At 39.9% G+C, this 6,146-nt stretch overlaps 1 pseudogene; it reads right to left on the bottom strand.

The window, feature by feature from the left end:
* Positions 1-4,343: 4,343 nt before the first annotated feature.
* LOC124229061 (olfactory receptor 6Q1-like) lies at positions 4,344-5,295 on the bottom strand (annotated as a pseudogene).
* Positions 5,296-6,146: the final 851 nt, after the last annotated feature.

Below are 6,146 nucleotides of genomic sequence, written 5' to 3'. Positions count from 1 at the left end.
AGGAGACAGAATAGTTGGTTGATGAATGAATAAATCAATTTATGCAAAGTTAGCATTGGAAGAGCTCTTTGAGAGGAAACATCGAGGTGGTATGGTTGAATGGAGTCAAAAAGACCTGGTGCAGATCCTCCTGGCTCCCCGTGTTGTAGCTATGTGTACTTTGGCATGTTACTTAACCTCATTGAGCCTCAGTTTCCTCCCTTGTAAAGTGAGCTAAGCCTTCATTTTCAGGTTGTTATGGTGATGAAATAAGAAAATGTGTGAAAGTGCTCAGCACATATTAAACCTTCATGTGGTGGATATTTGAAGTCATCCAGTCCACCTTGCCCTTTTACAGATAAAGGAACTGATGCCAAGAGAAAGGACCAATTTACCAAGGGTGTCATTGAGCAGATGTTAAGAGTCAGATGAACGAGTTTCAATCCCTAGCTCTGCCATTTTCTTAGCTGCCTGACTTTGGGCAAGTTATCTAACTTCTCTGTACCTCAGTTTTCTTGTGTGTAAAGGAAGATAATAATAGCATCGACTTTGTGGAGTTATCAATGAGGAGTTAATGAATTAATATTTATAAAGCATTTAGAATAGTACCCGGGACATAGCAAGAGTTAAACTAGCATTTGTTAAAAATTTCCATAAAATTATACTTAATGGCAAACCTGATCTCTTAATCTGTTGCTGAATAACTTTTGTGGGAAACTTGTTCCAAGCTAGGTCCTGGGAGGGACCTTCAGAGAGGTTAAAGTATAGTCCTTACACACAAAGAGCTTGTGATCTAACATTTCCAACCTAACCTGATCAGAGAGAACTGAATATATTTATTGTGAACCTGTTTTATAAGAAGTAAACAACCAGAACCTGCTCTTGTTAGCTGCCTGTGTTTGGGTAGATGAGGACAGGTGACTGTCACATAGAGCAAAGTCTGCTCTAAATGAAGCCCCTCCACCTCCATGAGAGTGTGAGGATGCTAACGAAGCCCACAAAATGCTGGGCATCTATTAATTAAATGACAGTGCTCCTGGACTGCTCCCTGAGGAGGGATGGCAATGACAAGGTATCAAGGCATCCATGTTTCTGGGCAATGAGATTCATTTTAAGTTCCTGCTAAGAGGAGTTCAGAATGCTCCTATCTTGCCATGGGTGGCCAAGAATGTTATTTAGACCAATGACAATGAAGTCACCAAAGGAAACAAGGATATAGATAAAGAAAACTCAATTTAGAGAATCAGAGAGCTGTGGCATTCCATAGCAAAGACAGCATTTGACAAACATACCTTGGATCAACTGCTTAGGACTTGGCATCTAAAAATTGAAAATGAAGAGACCAAACAAAGACTAAGGACCCTGAAAAAAGAAATTGGAATCCCCACCCAGGTTCAAGGGATAAGAAGAACCTGGGATCATAGAAGGAGATCCAGATGGGCCTTTGTGAAGTAGACCCTTATCAAAGCCTTTGACTATGTTACATAATTTTGCACAGCAAATGATAGAGTTCTATTTCAAAGTGTAGATCCAGTCCTTCTCACCAAGTCCCAAGTCAAAGGACCTTCTCCAGGTGGTTACCAGGTAGTCCTAGTCAACAATTAAGCCAACATCCTAGTACTCAGAGTGGGCACAACAAGATCAGCAGCACTGCTTACAGAATTCTATCTTATAAGTCTTGTTTCTCTCTGGAACAACTCCCTGTGATAGTCTCTGAGTACTAAAGAAGTGCTGTCTATGTTAATCTAGCACTTCACGGGTCTGTGTTTCACTCAATGAATAAATATACTCTCAAAGATGGAATTATATTCTCAGAAATTCCCTATTTACAGAAATATGCATTTTCCATGATATGATTTCATAATTTATCTTTATTTCAGATTAATCTACCATTACCAGTGGCTTTAAAAACTTTAGCTATCAATATCTATACATATCATAAATCTAACCAGCACCACAGATTCTTGTAGTTAGGTCTGTTTTTTAAGGGAGTAGTTGTTTAAAATGTAATAAACACATTCACAAAAGCCTTTTATTCAGTTTAGTTTCTTATATGTGATTTTATTAAAAAAAAGATTTACTTTTACATTTTAGGATCATTTTTAAGTGTACAACTCAGAGTTTTTACCATTCTATGTAATTTATCTCAAAAATATAGATTTCTTCTTCAAGGTACTTAAAATTGTAAGCTTTACTGATACTTTCCATAAGTTGTTTTTAGAGTAGTTCTAAAAATCCAGAAATACTCCCTGTGCTTGTAATTGAAGTCTTTCGGCTACCATAAATGAGAACTACGGAGCCCAGTGTGATGATTAACTTCGTATGTCAACTTGTCTGGACTAAGGGATGCCCAGACAGATGGTAAAACCTTATTTCTGGGTGTACCTGTGAGGGTGTTTCTGAAGAGATTAGCATTTGAAAAAGTAGACTGAGTAAAAAAGATGGTCCTCACCAACACAGATAGGCATCATACAATCCATTGAATGCCTGAATTGAATAAAAAGGCAGGTAAAGGCTGAATTTGCTCTTTGCTTGAGCTGAGACCTCCCTCTTCTCCTGCCTTTGGACTTTAGCATGCCTGGTTCTTAGGCCTTTGGATTTAGGTCAAGAGTTACAAATAGGATCCTCTGGTTCTCAGGCCTTCAGGCTCAGACTGAATTCACCAATGGTTTTCTTAGTTCTCCAGTTTGAAATGGCAAATCCTGTGACTCCTTAACCTCCATAATCACATGAGCCAATTCCTATAGCAAATGTATAGATACAGATATATCTTGTTGACCCTGTTTCTCTGGAGAACTCTGATAATACACCCAGTAACTTTTTCTTTATTTCCATCAGCCAGAAAGCTTAAAGTAAAATTTATTTTGTGTCCTATCTACTCAGGTGAGGTGCCTGAAAGTATCTACTCTTTCTATTTTATTCAGTTGAATTCTTATATTTGATCCTGAAGGTCCTCATCATTGCACTGTTTTTACATATTGTCGTCATCCAAAAGAACATTACTGATATTACGCATTACTGATAAAATATTTAACAAGTAAAATGGTTTTCAAAATATGTGATTTGTGCCCTCTCTGTTAACTACTAAAAATGCAACATTTGGGATACTGGGTTGGGGGAGAGGGGTAGAGACTGTGATGTTCAAGGGCATCATCATAGGATCTGCTCATTATTGGCCAGTTGAGAAACATCATCATAGAAGGTCTGTCCTTCCCCTGACCCAGTCCCAAGCTTGATATTTTCCTCTTCCACCTGCTATAGCTTTTGGAATCCACATTTAAATCATGATTGGCAATATCTTTATGAATGCAACTATCTACACATAGGAACTACTTGAATTATAATTGTTTCTTTAAACCTCACTTCAAGTGAGCCGACGTTGCTATAGAGATCTTCTTAAATCAATTTTCATAGACCATTTGGTATAGAGGGAGGATCAGTCTATATTTCAAATAATAGAATGTAGATACACAGAAGATAAGTACATAGATCACATGGAAAATCAACTGTGACTCTGGGGACTTTGTGGTGGAAACTGCTTGTTGTCTACTGCAATTTACTTTCCTCTTTTTCCATGATAATGACATTGTCGGTGGATATCTGACTCCCAACTGTGGACTATTTTTAGCAGTCTTGCAAGTAGATGTGACCTATGGCTAACTTCTCCCCAATAGAGTTGAATGGAAATGATGATTGCTGCATCTAATGGAGAAACTTTAAGATACAGGATGTGTCTCCTCCATTCTCTATCCTCACCTTTCTTGCCCACTGTGGCCTGAGGTCAACCATGCAAATAAGAAAGCCCTGGATTGGAGGTTGGTAAGTGGTATCCGTCACAACTACTCAATTCTGTCATTGTAGCACAAAAGCAGCCATGGACAACACATATAGTAGGACTGCGTTCTAGCAAAACTTATTTTATAGACACTGAAATTTTAATTTTATGAAATATTTGTGTTGTGAAATATTAATCTACTTTTGATTTGTATATAAAAAAATTCTTAGCTCAGAGCTCATTAAAAACAAAGCCTGAGCTGGATTTGGCCCATAGGCTTTAATTTGCCAAAATCCCAGGGGATGCTGACTCTAAAAGATGGAAGGAACTTGTATTCTTGAATACCTATTGAGCAAAGTCACCCACAAACCTGGAGCATTCACTTTGTACTCTTGTAGGAAAGAGAAAATATCCTTCATTCTCTGGCTACATTATAGTTAGGTCTCTCTTGTTATAACAGATTAGTATTTTGCTTTAACTAATACATATTCCATGACTCCTGACTACCCAGGTATAGCTCCATTCCATAGTCCTCACTATTCTCCTTCTAAAGAGCCAACGCAAGGAAACTGAGTCTCCACCTGTCTCCTCACTGACCTGTCATAGACTTGAGAGAAAAGGCTCTGCCAAGAGCTCCCTTCACCTCCTTGTTCCAAAGACTATAGATGAGAGAGTTGAGCATTGGCATGACAATGGAGTAGAAGAATCACCACCTTGCTGAAGTTGATGAAAGAGGCCACTTTGGTCTGGACGTACATACAGAGAAGCGTGCCATAGAAGAGGCTCGCTACACTCAGGTGAGCTGCACAAGTGGAGAAGGCCTTTCAGCTGTCTGCAGCTGAGCATATGTGCAGCAGTGTCCAGACAATGTTGCCATAGGACACAGCAATGACTGCAGAGGAGGCCAGGAGCACAGCCAGAGAGACCAGGAAGTCTATGGTCTCCTTTAGGATGACATCTGAACAGGACAAGGCAAGCAGGGGTGACGCATCACAGAAGAAGTGGTCAACGACATTGGGGCAACAAAATGTCAGCTGGGACATGAGGTAGATGGGCCAAGTAGGTATGAGGAAGCCCACCAGCCAACAAGCAGCTTCCAGATGGATGCAGGTGCCCCAAGACACCAAGGCCCCATATTGGGGAGGCATATAAATGGCCACATAGTGGTCATAGGCCATGGCAGACAGTAGGAAACACTCAGTTACCCCAAGGAAGGTGAAGATGAAGAGCTGAAACAGGCAGCCAGCAAACAAGATATTCTTTTCCCCATGCATCCCAACTACACCAGCCAGAATCTTAGGCACTGTGACTGAAATGTACCAGATTTCAAGGCAAGACAAGTGCATCAGGAAGAAATACATGGATCTATATAGCTGGTGGTCCAAACCCACCACTAAGATGATGACCAAGTTCTCCACCAAGATGAACAGGTACATGGTGGGGAAAAGTGAAAAGAAGAGGATGTGTGTTTCATGCACCCCAGCAAAGCCCATCATGACAAACTCTGTTACCTGGGTCCAGTTTGGGGTATGTGTCTGCATATGTGGGAGTGAGAGCTCAGTACACTCATAGCCTCATAGATAATGACAGCTCAGAGCAAACAGATAAGGATGTTGGACTGAAATATCTTTCACCTCAGAAGAGGAAAGTGAAGTCAAGACAATATCCCTACCCTCAAAGAATTTATAGTCTGTGAGTGGCACAAGAAAACATAAAATTTAAGTACAAAATAAAAAGTTCTAGATAGAAATAAGACAGGATATTATGGGAAGAAATAGTGGAGAATCTCAATCAGTCTTGAGGAATCAGAGAAATCTTGCGGGTGGAGGGCTGTCTAAATGGGAACCTCAAAAACAAGTATGTCAGTGAGATAAAAAATAGATAAGTAGAGGGGACATAACAAGCATGAAATCCCAGACACCAGAGAGAACATTGCATGTTTAGGAAACTTCAGGTAGATACAGTTTACCATAGAGGTTAAGAGCTTGGCTTCCTGCTCAAGTATATCTGGCTTTAAATATAAAAGAACTTAACTAATAGAGTTGTTGCAAAATTTTAATTAGATAGTCCCTCTAAAGCATTTAGAATCATGTTTGGGTCAATAAATAAGAAGGGAAAATTTTAAACCTTGACTCCTCCTGGACTAGGAAGATGATTGTTGTTGAACCTGAAGAGTAGGCCAGGACAACATCATAAAGAGTTATAACCAAGTTAAGGGAAAGGACAAAGCTGAGCTTCAGCCTGAAGACAACAGAACGCCTGGAAGAGTTCTAAGTGGGGAAGCAATGCTATGCTCTCTTCCCTTCATAAGGAGCAAGTGTGATTGCTGAGAAAGGTTTAGAGAGGAAGAAGATAGGAGACAGGAAGACAAGGTTGAGAGGTTGTTGCAAGT

The sequence above is a fragment of the Equus quagga genome, chromosome 17 (genome assembly GCF_021613505.1).
Source record: "Equus quagga isolate Etosha38 chromosome 17, UCLA_HA_Equagga_1.0, whole genome shotgun sequence".
NCBI classification, from domain to species: Eukaryota; Metazoa; Chordata; class Mammalia; order Perissodactyla; family Equidae; genus Equus; species Equus quagga.
Note: the sequence above shows the minus strand (reverse complement) of the source record. Positions and strands in the feature narration are given on the sequence as shown.